This window comes from Mirounga leonina, unplaced genomic scaffold, assembly GCF_011800145.1.
Source record: "Mirounga leonina isolate KUSES-001 unplaced genomic scaffold, KU_Mleo_1.0 Mir_173, whole genome shotgun sequence".
Lineage (NCBI taxonomy): Eukaryota > Metazoa > Chordata > Mammalia > Carnivora > Phocidae > Mirounga > Mirounga leonina.
Window position 1 is genome coordinate 50196087 of NW_023270447.1, and position 23877 is coordinate 50219963.

Sequence of the window (23877 nt, forward strand, 5' to 3'; positions counted from 1 at the left end):
TTGGAGATTTAATCACATACAGCTTGTGTCATTTTTTTTGTACATAAAATCATTAACAATGATATATTCTCTAACTAGGTAGTAAACTCCTTGGAGTGGGGGTGAGAGATCATGTTTCTTATCTCCTGGCACAAAGTAAGAAATCATAAATTATAATTATGTAACAGGCAGAGACTTCTACAACCAGACGAGATATTTGAGGACATCTTGTTAAATTCCTTCATTTTACCAATGAAGAAACTGAGATTTGGAGAGGAAAAAAAAATGCCTGGCCAGGGTTCTTCTGGTGTGTTAGGAGGACTGTGTATGTATATAATATGGCCACTTCCTCCCAGATTCTTTAGCCAGCCCATATTTAGAAACCCTCTGATGTGCCAGGCTTCAGGATGGGCACTGGGATACCACCGGCAACAAGACATGGTCTTTGCTCTAAAGGTTCACACTGTAGTCCAGGGGTCACAAGGGCTTCGGGGACAACCCCCCCTGTAAGAAGCCTTATCGTAGAAGAAAACAGGGAGAGGTAGAGCCTGTGCAGAAGGGGAGTGCTGGTGCCCAAAGTAAAGACATTCCACTTCCAGGGACACCTGGGTGGCTCATTCTGTTTGTTAAGCGTCTGACTTCAGCTCAGGTCATGGTCCCGGGGTCTGGGAATCAAGTGCCGCGTCGGATCCGCACTCAGCAGGGAGTCTGCTTCTCCCTCTCCTTCTGCCCCTCCCCCCATTCATGCTCTCTTTCTCTCTCTAATAAATAAATAAAATCTTTAAAAAAAAATCTGTAAAAGACATTCAGTTTCCAATTTTACACTCTGGATCAACAAAACACACCATGTCAACTTTCTTGACCTCAGGCATTGCTAAAATCAGAGGAAGAGAACCAGAATTTCTTGGGATCTCTAGCTTATAATGGAGAAGAACTGGTTGCAGGAAGCCTGGAAGTTCTGTCTGTCCCCCAGCAAGTGCAGAAATCCTAGCCACAGCTCCTACAGAGCACTCCTAGGCTTTGGTCCTCACTGTTTTGGGAGACGGTTCTCCATGGGTTTCTTTGTGTTTCCGCAAGAAGAGGCACCAACTATCTTTTCAAAGATGTTTGTAGAGCAAATAGCCTTGGAAGAGAGATAGCCTCTCCCCCAGGAGCAGGAACAAGTCTGTTTGCTGGCCATGTAATACGGACAGTGTTTCCTCTGGGGCAAGAGTCAGGGGGGTTTGCATGCAGCCCATTATAAAAGCTTTGTTTCCCTAAGGGGCACCTGGGTGGCTCAGTCGGTTAAGTGGAGGGCTCTTGATTTCCACTCAGGTCATGATCTCAGGGTCCTGGGATTGAGCCCCTCATTGGGCTCATGCTCAGTGCAGAGCCTGCTTGAGGATTCTCTGTCTCTCTCTCTCTCCCCCTCACCCTCTGCCCTTCCCTCCTCTTGCACTCTCTTGCTCTCAAATAAGTCTTAAAAAAAAAAAAAGATTTGTTTCCCTAAACCCAAGCCCCCCCACCACGTATGAAGCAAGTCTAGTATGCATACAGCTCCGATGTGGGCCACCTTGCATCATCCCTGTGGGACTTGAGGGACAAGAGGAAATTAACACATATACGAAGCTTATGCTGCTACTTCACCATGAGTAATAAAGTTCTTTGTCCCCAACCCAGGGATTACCCGTCTTCTACCAGCATCCATGAAACTGTGGTGGGCTAACTTGTGAGCTTGGAAGTAGGGCAAAGTCCCAGACTCTTCTCCCTGCTGTTTTCTAAGACAACCCCTCCTGTGATTTCACAGGTATTTGTGTTATTCCTAGATGACATGTAAAGTTCCTTGGTTTCATGTTTGTTGTTTTGGTTGTTGTTGGAGCAAATTTAAGCTAGAGTAGAGTTCAAGCTCCTAGGGACTGATTTCCACTGTAGGGTGACTGTCTGACCTGGCTTGTGCCCTGTTGTCATTTCATTTTGCCTGCTGTCCCGGCATACCTATTAATAACACTCTGTTTCATTCCCCAAAGTGTCCTAGGTGGGATGATACATCATACAGGCACCCTCATTAAAGGAGTTGGAATGACCAATTTAGCAACCAGCCCAAAGGCTACAGCCCTCAAATCCCTGCAGCAGCCTCCTGCCGAAAGGATAGGATACAAGGTAAGGCTTCATGCTCCAGTATAAAAACATCATGGCTTTAGCAAGCCATTTAACCTCTTTGTGCCTTGATTTCTCTACTTGTAAAATGGGAATAATAATAATAGGCTCTACCTCATAAAGTTATTGTAAAGATTAAATCAGTTAATACACACAAATATAAAAGGCTTAGGGCAGTGCCTAGCTCATAGTAAATAGCATGTGTTATTATCATGTGTCTTCTCATTATCTTTATCACCGGCATCTTCATTTAACTACTAGAGCCATATGCTTTCTTTGGCATTTGTCAGCAGCCACTGATTTATTTCAAGCATTCACAGAACTAGAAAGAACCCTAAGTGGTTACGCGTGCCATACCCGTGGTTCCAGGCAAGACTGTATTCCATCACATTCTGGGTGGCAGCTCATTTGGCTTCTCAAGAGAGCCACTGGAGGGCTCTCCACAGGAGTCCCACAGAGCCATGCAGTAAATAACTATGAATAAATAAAAGCCATCTCCTTCCTATAAATCTGTATCTAGCTCATGACTCCAAACTCTCACCATTTTGTATGTACATGGCAGAGGGGTGGGTGTATATCCATATACCTATGTTTTACTAAGGGCTTGACTCCATATCCAAGAGGAAAAGGGGTGCTATTAATATTTACACGGGGGCTATAGGCATAACCTAGGGCTGTGTGAGATCCCATGGTCGACAGGGAATAACACACACAAAGGAACAGGACAGGTTGTCTTAGCAGCTAGTGGGTCCCTGGTGTCAGGGTCTCTCAGCAAACTTTGTTGGGTTGTGGGTGGAGAGCAGGAGTCCCTCTGGTTGTGACATGCCCATGTGCTGCCCATACAGCCAAAGAGCAGGGTCGCATTTCAGTGACAAATCCAGCACGCTGAGCCTTGTTAAGTTCCCTTCCAACTCCGGTGGGTTGGCCAGTGGGGGGAGTCTCTGGTTCTGTGCACTCTATAAAAGGCAGGACATTTTTATGGCCCTGGGGGACAATAAATGTTAAAACACCAAAGGTGGCAATACGACAAGTATGCAAAACATTCCAAATGGTCTTAAATCTCCAAGCAACATGGCTTGCGTTTGATTGTCTTCGAGTCCTGACAAGTATAATGAATTGTCCAATATGCTCTCCACCAAGGCATCGGGGAGGAGACGTTGAGCATGTCAAGTATGAAATATTCCTCTTTTTAAAATGCATTTGTTTCCCTGTGAAACCTGAGCTGCCTTGCACACTCCAAGTGAGGGCCTGCTCCCCTTGTGAGGAGAGCCACCAGGAGGGATGTGAGCGTTTGTAAAGCAGAGATCTTCAGGATTCTGCCCCCAGGGCCACAGTCTGCAGAACATGGCCACTGCGCAGCATATTTGTCCTTCCTGATAACTGCAGATCAGACTGAGACCTGACATCCTGTGTACTTCTCACTTGCATTTCCTTGACCAGAGGGGCCACAGGTTTTTCTTAATCAGGAGAAATAATAAGAACAGTTAAGTCTACCATTGATTGTGCCCTTGCTGTGCAGGTATTTGTGGCAGGTCCTCTGGGCAGCAGACGCTGAGACGAGTGGGGGACATCAGTGGCATAGTAGGGGCAATGTCTGTAAAAGTTTGGGCAGGGAAAGCCTTTAGACTGAGATATGGATCTAACACCTGGGAAAGGATGGAAGCGGGATTGGCAGGGAGTGACCCCAACAGCAATGCATAACTGACAGCTGACCCGGCCAACCCAAGAGGGATCTCTGCAGCAAAGATGGCCTGTTATAGGACACCCACACTGGCCAGAAATGGCCAGGCCCTAAGAGCCCCAAGTAGTCAGTCGTTGCCTGGGGCTGCCCAAGAAGGACACGGTCTCAGGTCAGAGGGTGAGGCAGATCCTGGAGGTGCTGCAGGTGGGGGCCTCACACCTCCATGGCTGCTACTGTATTATTCGACCTGCTTTATCACTGACTGCATAACTGAGGTCCAGAGAGAAAGTTGCCCAACTATATACACAGCCAGTATGCTGTGGGGCAGAACTTGATTTTAGACAGACCTGCTTTCAAAGCTCCACCCTCTTAGAACCATCCAGAAAGACATCAAGGAGGAGGTGGAATCTCAGGGGATCCCAGAAGGATGGGCAGGATTGGGGTCCCTGGGGATAAACACCCCGGGAGGAGGGGGCTGTCCAGTGTCCCACACAGTCATCACTCATGGGAGAGCAAGGAGGGACGGCTTTCAGGCAGCACCTCTGTCCAGTGTTGGAGCCTGACTTGTAGCCACCACTCGAGCCTGATGCGTGTTGGTGCCTCATGACAGGGGGCTCCTGACCTACGGACTCAGTGACTTCATCAGAAACACCAAGTGGAGAGTGTGTGGGGCTCAGCCAGCAGTCCTGAGAGCAGTTCTAACTCTGCCACCCTCCAGAGCCCATCACATGACGTCTCTCAGCCTCCCTGTCCCACTCTATCCACTCATTTATGAACCACACTCCACAGAGAGGGCCCCCTTCCTCTTCTGTCCCATGAATGATGCTGGGGGCTGCAGATACCCCCGGGAGAACACAGAGCCTGTGTTCCTGAGAGACAGTTTCAGGTGGGTGTGAAGACTGTTCCGAGGATGGTGGGGTGCACAGACTTAAAGGCAGGGTAGCTATTCCAACTTCACAACTTCATGTCAAGCATCTGCCAAGCCAGCACACAGAGATACTTGGTCAGCAGGCAGCTAGTGGTATACACAGAAGAGCTATGAATGAAGAGCCCAAGACCAGCTTCCTCCCCATTCCATGTTTCTGAACATGACACCTACACAGTGCCTGTCCTCACCTTGAACTTCTGGACACCCCAGTTCCTGACTGGCTCCAGCCTTCCCCGTTTGGCTCCAACTCAACCCCTGGCCTAGAACCTGAGTTCCGTTCTCTCCTCCAGCCTCCTAGAGCTGCCTAAATAGTTGAGAGCCTCATGGAGTAAACGCTGTGAAACCATCCCCGATGAAGCCCAGGACTGACCCTTCCAGCCCTGAAGTTCTACACACCACACAGGTCCAGCTCACATCCTGCACACTCAGATGGAAAACACTTCAAGGCACAGGAGTCTCTCCAGCTGACCTGAAATAAATTAGATTCTGCATTTCTTGGGCTCTGGAGTGTGCGGTAGTCAAAACCGGAATGTCCGCTCTTGAGCTGCTCTCAGGGACCTTACATTCACACCCAGCAGGGCGGGATCTAACCACTGATCCAGGTCTCCAATAGGGGAGCAGAGGGATGGAAAGAGTGTCTGTCAGCTTGGCGTTCCCATCCCAGCTCAGCCACTTCCTGGGGGGCCTTGGACGGACCCCTTAGTCTCTGCAAGCCTCAGTTTTCCCATCTGCATAATAAGGCTAATTATGTTTTCAAAATTAAAAAGCTAATGTACAGAAAGCTCTTAGGTGCCTTGAGTTGCTGGAATGTTCTAAGGTTGAGTGAAGAATAAATATAAAATGTCTATGTCAACTATACTTCAATAAAAAGTGAAAAAGATCAGCAGCAGCAATAAAGAAATCATCAGCAATAAAAATAATAAAAGTGTTATTAAAAAGTTTAATTAAAAAATTTGGTAGGTACAAAACAAATCATGCTTGTTGAAAATAGGATTATCTACTATTTGCCAATAATAACTCTTCATAAATAATTCCACAGAATGATTTCTATTTTATTAAAATATTTACAAACCCAGGCGCCTGGGTGGCTCAGTCGGTTAAGCGACTGCCTTCGGCTCAGGTCATGATCCTGGAGCCCCGGGATCGAGTCCCGCATCGGGCTCCCTGCTCAGCGGGGAGTCTGCTTCTCCCTCTGACCCTCCTCCCTCTCGTGCTCTCTGTCTCTCATTCTCTCTCGCAAATAAATAAATAAAATCTTAAAAAAAAAAAATATTTACAAACCCGTTATTTGATCTCTCAACCTGATCAAGGAAACACTCTGTAGCTCCATTTTACAGAGCTGTAAATTGAGATTTAAGTGGCCGGCCTCCAGGTGCCTTGCTCAGGGTCCCACTGCCGCACAACCAAGAGGCTGACCCTTTCTCCCGATCTTTCATCCCACAAACCTGGCCTGTTTCCCTGTGTCCTCCTGGCCCCCATCTCTCCATCACACAGCTCTGTGAATTCCAGAAGACCAGAAATCCCATTTCCTACGGTGTTCGGAAACTTGGAGAACAAGCCGTTAAAGGGACAGGCCTCCGGTCATACCCAGGCCAGACTACGAGAAGGAATGGTTCCTGTCACTGAGCCAGTACTCCATATGATGCTCTGAGGGGAGCTTGGCAGCCTCTCAGGCAGCTGGGTTGAATCTCACACACAGCCTGAGAAGCAGGCTTAGGAATAAACTTAGTTTACAGATAAAGACAGTTCAATGCCAAGAAGGAAAAGGAATGCACCAGGGTGATGTGCAGAGTCTCCTGAGGTTGAAGCTTCAGCCCAGGCTCGGACGCATGGTGAGGCCACATGGAGTCACGGCTCTCTTCTGACCTCAGTTTGTTGCCTCATGATTTTCCTACGATATACTCAGAGACCAACCACAGGGCCAGCCCCTCACAGTATCCATGAGCTTGGCTGCTTACGGAGCTCTGGTCCCTGGTGGCTCTCACGTTCTAGGGTTAATGGTGACTTTCTTAGAACCTGGAAGACACAGAGCCCATGTGAGTATTTGGGTCCCCTATCGGGCCTTCCTGCCACTCAAATACAAGGTACCAATTCAGGGGTCATCAGCCGGTCTTCTGCTCCTTTCCCAGCACAGGGCAGAAGCCTGATTACAGTGAATACCTGTAATTTGAAGGTGAGGCTGTAAATGGATTCCAGACAGGAAGGGGTAGGAGTCTGCTGGCCCCTCATCCCCAGGAGCCAGGGATGAGGGATGAGGGGTCAGCAGACCCGAAAATGTAACACCCCCATGACAATGAGGCTGGGATTCTTGCATTTCAGTAGGCTCAGATCCTCTGGGACACAGGTGGCTTCCTGGAGGGGGGAGGGGTGCTAGAGAACGCTGAGGTTCAGCTGCACGGTGGGTAACCCCCCTGCACCTACCTCTGGCCTCTGCACACCCTCAGTCCCCGTCCTGCCATCCCAGCCTCGGACCTCCAGTGCTGTGCCCATGGGGCCATGCTCAAGGTGGCTTGCCTAAAGATCTTGCCAGAGAAGCAGGATAGTTTGGACCTTCCCTCCCCAAATGTTATTCGTTCACACCAAAGGTCTTGACAGCTCAGAGATACTTAATAAAGGCGAATGTGCATCACGATTTCTCCACAGTTTCTTCAGAAACTGACCACTCAGGGTGAGCCTGAGGGCTGGCCCTCCCTAGTCCACAGACCCATATAATTTACAAAGCTCTGGTTATTGATATTTCCATTTATAAGAGAGTAAACAAGGGCTTTCTGGCTCCAGAATTCACGCTCTTACTCATGACTCTCTATTGTCATCTGACAGCGTCCAGTAAGGAGACAGAAACCTGACACGAATGAGGACAGATTAATATAAAAAATTATTAACTAGTAACAGTGAGATCAGGAAGGGTAGACCTTTTTCATGTTCTGAGTTATGTCTACCGTATAAGGCTGCAGAGGCAAACAAGCCTGCATATTTTTCAAGCGCTAGGTACTGTGCTGAGGTGTTGGAAATTCGGCAGGGAACAATATAGACACAGCGCCTGCCTTCACAGAGCCCAGAGTGTAGAAAAAATGCCTCATATCATCTGGGGAAGCAATGAGAGACACCAGCTTAGACAGTTAAACTAAGTGGGACCCATTAGAATCACCTGGAATGCGTGCACAAAGAGGGCTGGCATATCTGAATCCCACCCCAAACCCAATAAGTCGGTCTTGATATATGCACAGGAAGCCCACGGCACAAACACCTTAGTCTTACTAGGCTGATTAGGGGATGGGGTCCCAAGGAAAGCCTTGTAAAAGACTAATAATAGAAGAGCTCACCACTAGCGTATGCTAACCAGACGCAGGACACCGTGCTCAGCATTCTACGTGCATTATCTTATTTTATCCAGCAACCAATTATTATTACATTTGCTAATCATGTCAACCTTTTGACTTATTATTATCCCCCCAGTTTGTTAATGATTGAAATGAAGCAGAGAGAAGTAGTCTGTCCAAGTTCACAGTTAGTAACAGAACTTTTAGCCATTATACCATACAGCTCTATCCAATCTGGTCCCTGAAGTCAGTGGGAATTTTCCCAAAACAATGCTCTCTTCTCTCTACCCTTCTGCCCATTGCACAGTTCCTCTTCTGACTGGCTGAAGGAATAGCATGTGCAAAGGCCCAGAGGTAAGAAAGGGCACAGAGCACTCAAGGTGGCTGAGGAGCAGAGAGTGCTAACTGAGGAGGCTAGATCATAAATGCTTAAGATAAAAGCAGGTCACAAAATCTAGACCCAACAGGCTAGTGCTTTGACCCTCAGTCTAGTCCTCTTGGCCCGCCTAGAAATGCGCTTGTCCATTCCCTATACTGAGGGTTCCCATCCTTGCTTATACCATAGCCATGGCATAAAGATACCTAAGAACCCAAAGTCAGGAAACTGGCAAAGCCCACCTTCAATACACTTCAAACTCCCTCCAACCCTGGGGACACCCAGCTCAGAACCACTGCTGCCCAACCCCTCTTCCTCACCCCCGCTCTGCCAGGATCTACCTTCTAGACAACAACCTGTGACCCAATCCCAGCTTCCTACCTTTCCCTTCTGTGTCCTTCAACTCACAGAGCAATTGATGTGATTCATGAATAATATAGTTCATTCGCTTCTTAACAGTGACAAATACCATGATGAAACAGAAAGAGCTGTTTTTTTGAATCAAGAAACATGGATTCAGGTCTTGGCTTATCTGTTGTCTAGCTCTCTGAACCTTAGTTGTCGCATCTGAAAAATGGGATGATACCCACCCCCTGCCCCCAAGAGTTGCTGAGAGATAAAAGGAAGAAAATGTCAGTGAAGTGCCATTTGAAAACTCTTTACAAAAATGATTTCAATGAGCTTGAAGTTGGCCACCTAACACCTGTCTGGCCCATTAAAACCCCTTACTTCAGGCTAAGCCAGGGTAGCGGCCATGTTTGGGGTCTTTTTCAAGTTTACCCAAGTCAGTGGTCATGTGTGTTGTCTCTGGGATCAGAACCTCCTGCACCTGATTCAGACCCTGACTCGACCTACCTGTGCGACCTCAGACAGTCTGCTTCACCTTGCTGTATCTCAGTCTCCCCATCTGCAAAATGGAAATAGTGACAGCACCTGGCTCGTGGGCTTGTTGGGAGAGTTAGGTGCCATCACACAGTAAGGTCCTTTGTGCAGTGCGTTCTCTATAGCCACTGCTCCAGAAATGTGCATGGCTTCTAAAAAATATCTCCACAACTTACCCCTAAGGGCGGTATTAAGACCTCCATCTTGCAGATGAATAAACTGAGGCCATGAGAGACTGAAGTCTCAGCCAAGTATGTTCAGAGAGGGAAAGGCATTGTTGAGCTTTGAACCCGAGTCTGTGAAATGCCAACATCTGCACATATCCCATCTGCCCCATTGTCTCTCACTGGGGAGCATGGCCAACAGCTTCTCCTATGGGGTCATGAGCACTTCTGTGGGCTCCGTGGGAGCACGAGCTCTTAGTGAGGTTCCAGCCTAGATGCTGTCCTCTAGAGAAAGAATGAGACAGGGACAGGACTCTTCCAAGCAGCAGAGAGGGGAACGAGGGTGGCAGGAGGATGGGGAGGGCTGTGGGAACCGTAGAAAGTGTGACGGGGCAGTCTGAGCCAGGACGACGGGTGGGAGAGAAAGGGGAAACCCCACATGGAAGGGGCATCCGAGGCCTAGGAGCAGCGTGCTCCTGCCAAAGGCAGGGAGGCCTGGGCTCCTCTTTTCATCTCCCTCCATGTTTAGAGGGGAACTCTCACCTTTTTATAAGTCTTCACCCTGGAGGAAAGAAAGACTGCATTAGGAAGCTCATTTCTTCTCTGTCCAGTGTACAGCTCAGCCCCGACTGGAACAAAGAGAACACACCAGCCATAAACAGCCCTGCCCTCTCCAACAGTCCAAGAGCTGCTACATGGTAGCTGCCTCGCATTCGGGCCGCTGATCCTGCCCCTCTCCTGGGGGTACCAGGGGTCAGATTCCCAATGGTGCTTAGACATCATCAACTGGGGGGCACCTGTGTGGCTCAGTCAGTGGGGACTCCTCATTTCGGCTCAGGTTATGATCTCAGTGTTGTGGGATTGAGCCCCTGGTCTGGCTCCATGCTCAAGGGGGAGGTCTGCTTGAGATTTTTCTCTCTCCCTCTCCCTCTGCCCCTCCCCCTGCTGTCTCTCAAAATAAATAAATAAAAAATCTTAAAAAAAAAAATCATCAACTGGAACCATGAACTTTTAGGTGGGAAACTGAAGCCACATGTGGAAGTTATGTGAAGAAGAATACACAACCACCTCTGCAGGTCTTTGAAAAATATTTAAATCCTTTCCCACCCCCCTCACTCATTCCTTTCTTCATTCATTCCTTCCCTCATTCATTCAATACCCACTTATGAAGATACAGGCACTGCTGCTCACAATTAGAAGCTAGCTAGAAGGGCGCCTGGGTGGCTCAGATGGTTAAGCGTCTGCCTTCGGCTCAGGTCATGATCCCAGGGTCCTGGGATCGAGTCCCGCATCGGGCTCCCTTCTCCTTGGGAGCCTGTTTCTCCCTCTGCTTCTCTCTCTCTCTCTCTGTCTCTCATGAATAAATAAATAAAATCTTAAAAAAAAAAAAAAAGAAGCTAGCTAGAAGCCAAAAACTAATCATGCCCAAAGGCGTGATTTTTTGGATCCACTAGAATATTTTTAATTTCTAAGTTAATGGACATTTAAAATCAGTTTTTCATAAATATACAGATTTCAAATAGCCAGATATTTGTCTTCTTCTAATCAGACCTGGCCATACTTTCCGGACCTAAAAACATTTTTGACTGGAGCCCAGTACTCAGCCTCATGCCCAGTCCTGCCCTGCTCTCCCTCCCTCCCCACACCGACTCCAGTGTCCTAGGAAGCTTACCCAGCCTCTCTTAGATGATTTTTACATATGCTTATTCCCTCAATAATAGCACTTTCTACACTTAAATGTGCATATGAGTTGCCTGTGAAGATCCTGATTCTGATTCTATAGGTCTGGGATGGAACCTGAGAGTCTGTATTTCTAAAAAGCTGCCAGGTGATGCTGGGGCTGCTGGTTTGGTCTAGGACCACACTCCCAAGAATACCTAGCTTTCTTAAATGATTTTCACATAGGCCCATTTCCCTCCTCCTGTTTACCTGTCTCACTTCAACCTCTCTTTCAGGACAAAGTGTAGGTATACCCTCCTACAGGAAGCCTTCCCTGTCTGCCCAGGGTAACTTAGACCTGGTCCTCAACTCTCAAACCCCTTTGTGCTTCCCTGTGTCCCAAGGAAACAAATGAATATGACCAGCCTGAGATGTTCCCTCCCCAGCAACTGGGGACAAGGAGACTGCTTCTGGGGCTTCCTTATCCCTGGAGCTGTTCAAACTTTTGTTTAAATAGTGAGGTCTGTCCTCTCCTTCATTAATCTAGCCCAGTGGGTGGAGCAGTGCCTGAGATCTGGATGAAGCAGAATTAGATTCAAATCCTTACTCACCAGGTGGGAAGGCGACTTTACACAGGCTGTCTCAGCTCTGCATGGATTTGTTATATCAGTAAAAAGAGTATACAAATACGTGCTTCTCAGGTTTCCTCCAAGTGTGAAATTAAATCACACATCTAGCCCAGTGCCTGGCACACAGTAGGTGATGAATAAGTGCTCATTATTCTTCTCCTCCTTGCCCGGGTGCTACAGCCCAGAGGCCCGTCCTGCTCCAGCACGTGTATCTGCTCCCGGGACCCGGGCCGCACGGGGGAGGCTGCAGCCCTGGGGCAGTGGGAGCAAGACTGGTGTGGTCTTAGGCCTGGTCCTTTCCACCTGTCGGATTTGGGGTTTTGGCTGTACCTCTCAGCCTCTTTCCCACTGGTGATAGAGGGCCTTCCCTCTTGTCCTTCTTTCTCTTCCTTACCTCTCCCTGCATCCCTCCCTGCCACCATCTGTGTGCAAAGCTAATCTTGACTCAGGTAACAAGGCATTCTAGAAAGGGTAATGGTCAGGGAGCCAGGAATTCTGGGGTCCAATTCTGTCTCTGCCACTGACAGTCTGGGTGCCCTTAACTTTTCCAAGCCTGGTGTATTAGTTATCAAGGGCTGAGTAACAAAACACCCCCAAATTTAGCAGCTTCAAAACAACTAACATTTATTACATCACATAGATTCTGAACACTGGAAGTCCAGGAACAGCGGAGCTGGTGGTTCCTGCCCAGGATCTCTCATGAGGCTGCAGTGACCCAGAGTTTGGCCTGCAGCTGGCCGACCTGCTTTCATTATGGCTCACTCACGTGGCTGTTGGCAGAAGCCTCAGTTCCCAGCCACGTCAGCCTCATGACATGGCAGCTGGCTTTCCCCACGACAAGGGATCTAAAAGAGAGCAAGAATAACCAACACGAACACCAGTCTTTTATAACCTCCTGTTAGAAGTGACGTACCGTCACCTCCACCATATGCTTTTCACCGACCACGTACATGGGCCAACCCTGGGACAGAGTGGGAAGGGACTAAGGTGCGACTACCAGGAGGCAGGATTGCTGAGGGCCATCTTGGAGCCTGGCTAGCTGATATAGGCTGAATTCTGTCCCCCCTACAGTTCATATGTCCACGTCCTAACCCCCAGTACCTCAAATGTGAATATATTTGGAGATAGGCCTTTAAATAAAGGTAGAATGAGGTCATGAGGGTGGGCCCTAATCCAATATGACTGGTGTCCTTATAAGAAGAGGACATTTAAAATCACACACACAGATGGGTGTAGTAGGAAGACCATGTAGAGACACAGGGAGAAGCCCGCCATCTTCAAGCTGAGCAGAGAGACCTCAGAAAAAACCAATCCTGTTTACCTCAGACTTCCAGCCTCCAAATCCATTCCATTTGTATGGAAGCGCAAGCAAAGTCCTACATTTCCACCCCTCGGTGCTGTCCGTGCTCAGTGGAGATGACCCTGCTTCCCTCAAAGGGCTGTAACGTTGACATCTGAGCCAAGTGCCCAGCACAGCACCGGGCACAGACGAGACCCTGCATGATGGTAGCCCCTCCTCCCTCCCCTCAGCCGTAGCCAGGGGGGATTCCATGTCCTCAGGGGTCCCTGCAGGGTGTAGGGCTTCATTCAGCCCAGTAGGAACTGTGATCCTCTCTGAAAGCCCTGGGAATAATTCTGGAAGTCAGTCTGGAGATGAGAAACAAGTGGTGGCAGGGCAAGGAAAGCATTACCTTTCGGGGCCACCAGTGCCCGGAGGCAGATCACGGTGCGGGAAGGTTTAGAGCCCCTTCTCTCGCCCAGGGCAGGAAGGGAACAGGCTCACCTCTCAAGCTCCTGCCCTCTGCCCGAGACTTGGCCAACACCGTCACCTTCCCTCTTCTCAACATGGGGATCTGGGGCTTGTTAGCGCCATTTCACTCAGCTCAGGAGTGTCCAGTAACCTGTCCAAGCTCACACAGCTATGGCGAGGTCAAGTGGGACTGCGATTCCAGGTCTGCCTGCTCCAGAGCCCGTGGGCCTTGTCCTCCTGCCCCGCTGCCTCACAGCAGTCCTGCCTTCCCGTGTCTCTGCACAGTGTCCGACACAGAGAAGCCGCTCAATTCCTATTTGTTGTGTAAATGAAAGAACGAGTGAAAGAAAGGTGCAGTGAAGAAATGAAATGGTATAGGAGACAGCGAGCTGGTGGCCATGTTGAAAGGGACATTTCCCCTAAGTCCCACTTCCTCCCGGAAGCCCTCCCTGACCACCCTGCTCACAGAGATCTGGCTTTGTGTGTGCCCCTCTGGTGGTACTTAACGGATTCTGTCAGCAAGAGGTGTCAGAACTCAGCGGGCAGGGAGGCAGTTCAGGCAGGCGGGGTGAGGCCCCGGAGACCGCACGTACATGCCCTGGGGGCGCTTGCCAAGGCGCAGGCATGTCCATGCTGTTCACTTAGCCTTCCCGGCTCCACGTGAAAGAAAGGGTTCCTAAGCTTGCTAGGCTCGGTTTCCACAGGCACAGGGAGCTACGTCTCTTGCCCAGAGTCAAAACCGAGAGTACATGCCAGGAGCTGGAATTCAAGCCCAGGGCTGTCTGACGCCTGGGCTCTTCCCTAGGGCCACATGGCCCTCTGAGGGCCAAGCACGGCAACTGGAGGTCAAGGCCATAGGGAAAAGCAGCAGGGCCTTGAGTGCCAGGCTAAGGAGGTAGGCCTTTTCTTGAGGGCACGAGGGAGCTATTGAAAGGTTGGGAAGCCGTGGGAGCGACATGCACTGATGAGTGTTTGGGGAAGATCACTGTAGCAGGAGCGGGGAAGTACATGGGAGGGGAATTAGATCAGTGGTTCTCAGAGCAGGGTTCCCAAACCAACAGCAGCAGCTTCAGCAGGGAGCTTGTGAGAAACAGTCTCCAACTGCCCCCACGCACCAACTGACTCAGAAACTCTGGGATGGGGCTCGTCCCCTGCTGCAGGGGATTCTGATGTCCCCTAAGGTTTGAGAAACCTTGGAACAGAGGTCACACGACCAGCCAGAATTTTATTTAAACACTTTAAAGAAGAGAACGGTGGGAGCATAAACCATAGCAATACTAATATTACATTGCTAGCCTTTGTTTCTTATTTAATCACCATTATTTAAATCGTACATAATTCGCAACAATAACCCCGCAGGTATAAAGGACAGATGATACCATTTTTCAGATGTGGATACTGAGGATGAAAGAAGTTAAGCAATAGTCTAGGATGACCTCAAAATTTCTCACCCAAACAGGGCACCCTTGAAAGGGAAGGGAGGTGCTAACAATCATTACACTGGGTCACAGGCCAGAGCGGGGACTGTCCGAGGCAAACCTGGATGAATGATCAGACTCCATGTCTAAAAGCTGAGGCAGCCGGAGTCCAAACCCAGGACCATAGACTCCATAGACTCCGCAGTCTGCCACTGAGAATCCACCTCCTCTTGTCAGCCTGCGGACACCAGGAGGCCTGGGGACACACGCTTCTGGATGCCGCCTACCGCAGTTTCTCTGGGACATGGGAGGGAGGGATGGGGCTCTTGTCCATCTCCTCCTTGTTGAGGGCTGGGCAACCTGACCTCCTTGTGCTTTATCTCTAGTCCCAAACATAGGCAGTGTCAGTTTTACTGGGAAATACTGCAAAGGTCAGAGCCAAGAGAAGCATGTGAGGCTGCCCCAGACCCTTCTGGAACAGTCCTCTGGCAGCCGGCAGCTCTCCGGGCTCTGATGCGTTGCAGTCGCACTCAGAGGCCATGATGTGCCCTGCAGCACAGGCTGCTGCCACCACCCCGGGAGCTCGTGAACACTCCACAGTTTGCAAACGGCTTTGGCCTCTGCAGCTCAGCCCTCTGCTGCTTGGCCCAGGGCCCTGCAGGCCCACACCTGCCCCCGTGGCAGGGGTTGTGGTTTCCCACGGGGCCAGCGAAGGATCCCAGATGCAGAGGAGCAGAACAGCCTCCACAAATGCCGCCAGCCAGGGCCTGGCCGGTCGCATTTGTCTTTCTTTGGTAATCGTCCACTCTACCTTTCATTGATTTGGAAATAGAAAAATGCGGCAGTTTGCTTGGAAGATAGTAAATCTGAAATCACATAATCTTTCCTTCCTTGTTTAAGAGGAGGAAAAAAAAAAAGGAGGCTCTGATCTGGAATGGCTAGTTTAAATCTATTATATGATCTCTAGTTTACGGAGGTGTGAGAATGGAAAAGTTGTCCAGTCCAGATTCATCTGACCACAGGGTCACTGTTTGGGGAGGCCGGGGGGGGGGGGGCATCATTGCAGCCTCCATGGGTCGGACTCTGGCTGGGCGCAGGACATTTGCCATGGAACCCCCTCCTGCCAGATGTGAGACCCCAAGTGAATGGGGGTCAATGACGTCCTCGAGGCCACCCAGCTGGTGAGGGGTGCGGTCACGATTCCAGCCCGGCAGGTCTCAGAGCTGGGGTGCACAGAGCCAGGTCATCTCCATGTTTTGAGTCTTGTGAGCGTTCCTCCCATGCCAATTCCTGCACAGTGGACAGGGGAAAACTAGAGATTTCTCCACACCTTTGCTTTCTCCTAATCCCCCAAACCTCCAACCCCTCCTCGCTCTTCCTCCCTCTCAGCTGATGGCCTTGCTCACCCACACCTGTGTGCTCTGCCGCCCCGCCTGTCACTGCAGATGTCTGTCCTGGGCTATGGAGGCCAGCCTTTCCCGGGAGGCCAGGCCCTCACCCTCCCACTCCCCAAGGACCTTGAGGGACTATCTCCTTTCCCGCCAACACCATCAAATCTTCCCCTTGTCTTTTCCAACAGCACGCGAACCTGCTGTCTCCTTCCGCCTTTACAAAGCCCTGACTTGACCCTTCAGGCTCCTCAGGCCACTGTCCCCTTCCTCTGCTCCCTTTATGGAAAACTCCCCAAAGGAGCTTCTGTATCCTCCCCACCTCAACTTATTCCCTCCAGTTTCACCTGGACCCTCTCCAGTCATGTCTCTACCCCATGTCCCATGGAAATAACTTTGTCAAGACCACCAGTGACCTGCATGCTGGTAAATCCAATGATGAGTCACCTTGACCTAACAGCAGTGTTTGACACTTGGTTACTCTTTCCTTTTTGAGGTTCTTTCTTAATTTGTCTTCCAACACTCTCTGGATTCCCCTCCTATCTCACTGATAGCTCCTTCTCTTCTCCATTCCTCCTGAATTTGGGGGGCTACAGAGCTCCATTCTTAGTGTTCTTTCCATCTTTTCTCTTGATGGATGATATAGATAGATGATAGATGATAGAGAGATAGATAGATAGATGATAGATGATACTTGTTCATGTCATCCAGTTTTATGGCTTAAAGGACCACAAGCTGACAACTCCTAAATATGCACCTGTAGCCCAGACTTCTCTCCTAATCCGTCTCACATATCTGTCTACTCAACATCTCTCTGAGATGTCTAATAGATATTTCAAACTCAGCATCTCCAAATGTGAATTCCCAATCTTCTTCCCAAACCCTACTTCTTCTCTACTTTTCTTCATTTCTGTTAGAGCAACTCAGCCCCACCTGTCAGACAGGCCAGTCGCTCATAGTCGCCCTGCCTTCTCTCTTTGTCTCATATTCCACATCCAATCCATCAGGAAACCACGCTGGGTTTACCCTCAAAACATATGCAGCACCTGACCCCTTGCCACCCCTTCCATCACCACCTGGTCTGAGGGGTCAGCGTCTCTAGCTTGGATTTATGCAGCAGCCTTCTAGTTGGTCTCCCTGTTGCTAGCCTTGACCCTATGGTCCAACCACAACTGAACTACTAGAGTGACCCATTTAATAAATAAGATGGGAAAAGCTAGTTCTCTATCCAGAGCCTCTATGGGCTCCTCATTCTGCTTTAACAACGGGCTACAGTCCCTATAGTCCTGGTGCCCTGTCACCCTCTGACCTCGCCGCCTGCTACTCTCCTGTGTCCCTCCACTCCAGCCACACGGCCCTCTGGGCATATCTGCCTCTCTGCCTAAAGTTTTTCCAAGATATATCAAGACTCTGGTCAGAAGTTTACTTGTCTTGGGGCGCCTGGGTGGCTCAGTCAGTTAAGTGTCTGACTCTTGATTTCAGCTCAGGTCATGATCTCAGTGTTGTGAGATCGAGCCCTGCATCTGACTGTGTGCTCAACAGGAGTCTGCTTGGGATTCTCTCTCCCTCTCCCTCTGTCCCTCCCCCCGCCTACATGTGCTCACGCTCTCTCTCTCTCAAATAAATAAATAAAATCTTTTTTAAAAAAAAAAAGTTAACTTCTCTTTACAATGTTAATGGTCCTACCCCAGCATTCTCAGTCCCACTAACTTGCTGTATTTTTCTCACAGCACCTGTCATTTTAAAACATACTCAGGACCTTTGTGTTTATGCATATGGTCTGCTAGCTTCTCCCATGATGATGTACGTTCCAGGACGGCAGAGGTGTTCGCTGTTTTGTTCACTGACACAGCCCAGACACCTAGAACAGTGCCTGGTACACAAGCGCTTAAGAAATATTTGTTGAATAAATGAGCTAGTGAATGAATGACTGACTGACTGAGAGAGGAATGTCCCTGACCTGAAGGATTTTGCAGCCTTCTAAGAGGCTCTAGGTCAGGTACCACCCATATTGCCGTTTGACCCTGAATCGCTTACCTCACTGCCCCACTTGTTTCTTCAAACTCCTGCTTAGCAATGCCTCTGTCACTCCCAGCAAGGCTGAATCTGGGACTTGTCATTTCTTGGACTTGCAAGATCTTCATCAATACCCCAACCACTTCTATTTCTTGAGTGATCATGATGTATCACATGAGGTATTTCAAGAATCTTATCTCTCATCTTCATGGTACCACGGAAAGGGAGTTTCCTCATCTATAAATGGGGATAATGAAAGGTTGCAGAGCTTGCTCACATTCACAAATTTGAGAATGACAGAACTATGACCTGAAGCCAGATTCGTGGCCCCCAAAGCCTGTGTTCTTTTCACACCCACCTTGCTAAGATAGAGGCAGTGGTGGCCAAAGAGCTTCCAACTTCCTATCCTGCTTCTCTCCCATTTTCCTTCTGCATCCTGCACCTGGAGCTACACTCCAGGAGTCCAAATCCTGGCTTCACTACTTACCAGCTGTGGAACCCTGGGCTAATTACCTACTTCCCCTACTTCTCATTTCCCTCCTCTGTAAAATGTCAATAATAACAGCACCTCCTTCACGAGGTTGTGTCTGGATTAAATTAGCTAACACCTGTACAGCACTTAAAATAGGACCTGAAATGCGGTGAGTGATTAATAAACGTAGCTGTTGTTATTTGTTGTTGTTACTGTTACCCAGCCTAGAACACAAGATTGGTCACATGGGCAAAGAAAAATGGACCATAAAGCACTGGAATGAAAGGTTCCAAAATATCAAAACTAGTTATCTTGCAGTGGGGGGAGATTACAGGAGATTTTTTACCTTCTTTATAATTTTCTGCATGGATATATGAGAGAGATTGAGATTTTAAGGACTTGGCTCACAGAATTGTGCCAGTTGGCAAGTCCAAAGTCTTCAGGAGAGGCCAGCAGGCAGGACCCAGAGAAGAGGTACCATTGCAGCTTAGATATACAAAGAGTCTGGAGGCAGAATCCCCTCTTCTTCAGGGGAGGTCAACCTGCTTTATCTTAGGGTCTTCAACTGATTCAGCAAGACCCACCCACATTATGGAGGGTAATCTGCTTTACCCAAAGTCCACTGATTTACATGTTCATCTCATCGAAAAACTACCTTCACAGCAACATCCAGGCTTGCCTTTGACCACACGTCTGGGTACAGCCCAGCCAGATGGATGCATGCCAGTAACCCAATACCTCCCACAGGGGCTGTGGTAATGACAGAGATCAGGCATAGGGAAGCCTCACCAGCTGCAAAGAGCACCTAAATCTGGGGGACTGCTTGAAAAGTGCCAGAAGTCACTTTTTTGTTGTTCTTATGATGACACCAAAGTAGGAGAAGGCAAAAAGGCCCAGCCCTGAGGAGACCTCCTATTAATCACACACCCAGCACGTCTTGCATATTTGCTTTCTTGATAGGCAAAATTTTCTAGACTCCTGATAAATGTACTTAGCCATCCCAAGCAGTAGGGTAATAAGGAAGAAGCTTTTAGTTTTGAGCTGAACCTTAAGCCTTACAATATCCCATAAGCCTAAATCTCTATAGAATAACATTGAAGACCAACATCTAGTCACAAAACAGAATGACACACGGTCCCTGCAATAGGTGCGTTTTCTGAGCTTCAATTTCCCTTGTATAATAGGAACTAAGGCGGACCCCTGCCACAGCTCACCTGACAGTCACAGAGACTCCGTGGGACCATGAAGCTGACTGTACTCTAAATTGTAACATTCCCAAGTTTCAGGGATTTTTTTAATCATTAAAGAACATGTACACCAATAGTAACAGCAAAGCATGCCTTTTCCACTATCCCACAGGAAGTGTAACAGTAGGTGACATAGAGAAGGGATTACGAGATAAAGCTACGGGCTTCATATTAAAAGCAGAGGTTACCCGACATGCATGCTGCCGCCCTCCCTCTCACTCTCAGGGCAGACCTATCTAATTGATCACAGAGCTCTCTCGGGGTCCCAAAGACCAATGTGGTGTCATGTAGACATGGGGTGGGAAAAGCTGTTCCTAGACGAGGGAATGAGCTCAGAGAGGAAACTGTGGTCAAGATTCATATGTTTCAAGAAATCCGTCTGCTGGCCTAGATAGAGCCACTTGTATTTCCTAGTCCTGGGACAGAATGATTTCCCACATCTGGATCTAAGTCGGGAATGGAAGCTAGGGAGCCCCGGATTTTGCCTTTTGAAATCTTTCCTGGACCAAGGATTGACAGCAATCATTCAATCAATTTCTAGACAGGAAATTTATAGTGACACAGGGCAGGCTTATATATGATGCCACCACCACCATCGCTAAACAGTAGCAACCACCACCACTGTATTCGTTATCTATTGCTGTGTAACAAATCACCCCAAAATTTCATAGCTTAAAACAATAAATATTTATCATCTTACACAGTTTCTGAAAGTTGGGAATCTAGGAGCAACTTGGCTGGGTGGTCCTGGCAGGGTCTTTCAGTGGTTGCAGTCAAGGTGTCAGCTGGGGCTCTAGTCACGTGAAGGATTCACTGAGGCTGGAGAATGTGCTTCCAACGTAGCTCACTCACATAGCTGTTGATGGGGTTGGGGGGGAGGTGTCTCAGTTTCTCACCAAATAGACCTCTTCATAGGGCTGCTTGAATATCCTCACAACATGGTGGCCGGCTTCCTCCAGAACAAGCCATCCAACAGCAAGAATCTATGATGCCTTTCATGACCTAATTTTGGAAGTCACACTGGGCAGGGGCATCAGCTGCAACTATTGGAGGGAGGAATGTCAAGGAATTAATAGATCTATTTTTAAAACCACCAAATCTATCACCAGAAATGCCTGTGAAGCATAGTAGGGAGTCTTGGCATGGGGAGAGGGTAAATGTTATGTCAGATAGAATGCTCTACCTTAATTGAACGTGTTAAACATTGCAGAGTATACTTAGTTTATGCTACAAGTAGATGTACATTTTAAGTATTTAAGCCAGAAAGAAACTTTCCAGTCATTGATCCAACTTCCTCATTCTACAGAAGGGCAAACTGAGGCCCACAGAGGAGTGGTAACTTTCCCAGAAATCCCAGTGAGTCACCAGCCCTGCCCAGGAGCCTGATTTCCAAACTCCTGGGCAGAACTTTTCCCGTATTTCATGCAGAGCTATTTGTTATGATGTTTTTTCCCAAATCAGGTTGAGATATCCTAAGAAGAAAATGAGCTCCAGAGAGGGTGATTTTGGGGAAAAGGGAAACAGAATGAACTTGGGGCACTGTCAGGAACTGCTGAGACCCTGAGTTCCTTCTGGCCCTGAGATGAGCTGGCCCTCCTTCTAGGGTATGACCAAGAGTGAGGCCGGCCAGAAGGAGAGCAAAGCGAAACGGGCTCGAGCTGCCCCTCCCTGAAGCCAGGCCAGTAAGTGTGCCTTGTTGGTGGAGACCACTGACCAGAAAACCCCTGTTGCGTGGCCAGTCCCTCCCTGCAACTCAGCCACAAGGAATCAGCTCAAGTCAAGAGCATGAAGTGAAAAAGAAACTCACCAAGGTAGCTGAGATAATATTTTATATTACGTTTTCCAGGTTGCTTGTTATATAGTTTACATATTTTATGCATGTTTATGCTCCATAAACGTGTGACATGACAGCCCTTTATAGTTTTAATTGCATAGGTTATGTAGGCGATCTGTAGCTCCCAGGTCTTAACTAAGGTCAACTAAGAGCTCTGGAACAGCAGTAATGGTGTGACCATTCTTGCCATTGTTCTAGAGAAGAATGGTGGCATGAAGGCATGGTGGAGGAGCACGCAGCTCTGGAGCCAGACTGCCTAGATTTAAATCCAGCCTCCGCTGTGTACTGTGACTTTGGGAAGCTCATTCAACGTCTCTATGCCTCTGCGTCTTTATTGGTCAAATGGAAACGATCACAGTTGCTGGCTCCTAAGACTGTGGTGAGAGATGAACAAGTCGACAGCTGGAAAACAGGACAGCGCTAGCGCATCGCGAGAACCCGTGTGACGGTTGGTGTTGCTACATGCCTTACGTCACACGGTTTCGTCATTACGTCACACTCTCACGTTTTATGCATTAGGGCGCCACTGTTAGAGTTAAGTGTCCTGCTCAAGATTGCATAGTATTCTGGCCAATTTCCCAAACCCAGGAAGTTGGATGAAAAGATCTCCAAGGTCCCATCCAAATAATTCTTCTATGTGCTTCCAAAGGTTGGGAATAAACTGTAAGCAGATTGACAAAGTGAGTCGTGTTTTGATTCCATCAAGTTCAGAAAGACCTCCATGGCCTAACACAACCACAAAATGGCCAAGTTCAATCCTCAAAACAATCCTACGAGATTGGTACTACTATTATCCCCATTTTATAGATGAGGAAAGTGAGGCACACCCAGGCTGCCAGGTGACACAACCGGTAAGAGCAGGGACCAGCTCCAGACGTGGGCGATCCAGCCAGAGTCTGCCGGGCTGAGCTGCCCCGCTGCATCCTGACAGCTTGCTTTGCCGTGACGCCGATTGAAATGTTGGGTGAGACGAAGTGCTGGATAGAGATCTATTAGCGGTAAAGTGCTTAATTCTCCATTATATACTTGGCCATCTGCATTCATTTACCAGTCTTGGTTGGTGTGGTCTGTAGTCTGTATTCTATGCTCCAAGCACAGACCTCAGGGAGGGAGCTCTGCATTAAAGAGCCAGAGTGGCCGCAGTATGTATTTTTTTCATGCACTTACTATTCAGCTAGCCCCCGGCCCAGAATCTGCCATGTCCATTCCATGCTCTTCCTTCTGCCTGTACCGTCTGCCCACATCTCCATTTGGAGAATGCTTTCTCCTCCTTTGAGGTCCTGCTCAAATCACCTCCTCTATGAAGCCTTCTAGGATTTCCCCAGGCAGAGTTGCCATGTCCTTTATGAACCCTCAGATGTTGCACTTTCCAAAAGCTGTAGGATTCATCAGTATGTACACAGCTCCCCAGAGGAACACGTGTCCCTACTCTCCATAAGCTTTCCATAATGTGTGGCCTGAGGGCAGGAACTGAGTTTTATTCAACTTCAGACTTGCTGTGCCAAGGGCAGTACCGGCTCTTGGTAGAGGCTTGACGAGCATGAACCGGCTGATTAAATAAATGAAAGACCCTCTTCTTCAGAGCGTTTCTGTGATTCACGGTGATATTTTTCTCCAGAACTTGTGGTTTTTCAGGCCAGAGGGTGACTTTCCCACCACTTCCATTGCAAACAGCTCTGTAAGAGTTTGGCTTCTGGAATTTTTCCTATATTTTCCTTATAATCGTAACCCAATTGTTTCTTATTTGTTTGACACCTCATATTCCCTTCCTTCTTTTTTTTTTTGTTTGTTTGTTTGTTTGTTTGTCTTAATAGTTGCAGGCTGGGACGCCTGGGTGGCTCAGTTGGTTAAACGGCTGCCTTCGGTTCAGGTCATGATCCCAGGGTCCTGGGATCGAGTCCTGCATCGGGCTCCCTGCTTCTCTGTCCGCCTGCCGCTCCCTCTGCTTGTGCTCTCTCTCCCTCTCTCTCTGACAAATAAATAAATAAAATCTTAAAA